Source organism: Coffea arabica, chromosome 5c (assembly GCF_036785885.1).
Source record: "Coffea arabica cultivar ET-39 chromosome 5c, Coffea Arabica ET-39 HiFi, whole genome shotgun sequence".
Lineage (NCBI taxonomy): Eukaryota > Viridiplantae > Streptophyta > Magnoliopsida > Gentianales > Rubiaceae > Coffea > Coffea arabica.
Window position 1 is genome coordinate 10085252 of NC_092319.1, and position 880 is coordinate 10086131.

The following is an 880-nucleotide window of genomic DNA, read 5'->3' on the forward strand; positions in this document are numbered from 1 at the left end:
GCCAGCTACACAAACTTCATAATATGGCAAAGCATATACCTGGTCAGTTTGAAAATCGGAAAAGCCTTAGGGCGAGGAATCCAACTCAATCGGCTGTCGTAGTAAAAGTTGATAATGGCATCGGAAGACTCATGTTTACACGATTCTCAAAGGAAAACGGATCAAATGATGGTGGCAATTTCTTTTTCATTTGCAGAAAATTGCAGGCACAGATGAAAGTAATCACACTTCGCACCGGAATCGATGTCGGAAGGAGTCCTCCGGTAAACAAAGGCAGATCGAAAATGTTGCAAGCAAATTTGATCAAAAGGTGCAACAGCATGGCGATACAAAGTCAACTTTGGACTCAAATTGCAAAAATTCACCATACTGGGGCAAATTAATTTTTTGGAAAGATTCTCAAAAGTCAAAAGAAAAGCGAAAAGAAAAGAAAATCATCAATCAAAAAACAAATCAAGTTTCATCACGACAGGCTTGGGTTTAATCCCACTGTCCGATGGTCAAGGTTTTCATTTTCATTACTACTGGAGCTGGGTTTGTCCAGCCAGTAAGCATTTCATTTTCATCACCGCTAGCCGTTGGGTTTGTCCCACTAGTGTGCCTCTTAATTGCATTTGCCACCAGCCGTTGGGTTTGTCCCACTGGTGAGCCTTTCATTTTCGTCGCCGCTAGCCGTTGGGTTTGTCCCACTAGTGTGCCTCTTAATTGCATTTGCCACCAGCCGTTGGGTTTGTCCCACTGGTGAGCCTTTCATTTTCGTCGCCGCTAGCCGTTGGGTTTGTCCCACTAGTGTGTCTCTTAATTGCATTTGCCACCAGCCGTTGGGTTTGTCCCACTGGTGAGCCTTTCATTTTCATCGCCGCTAACCATTGGGTTTGTC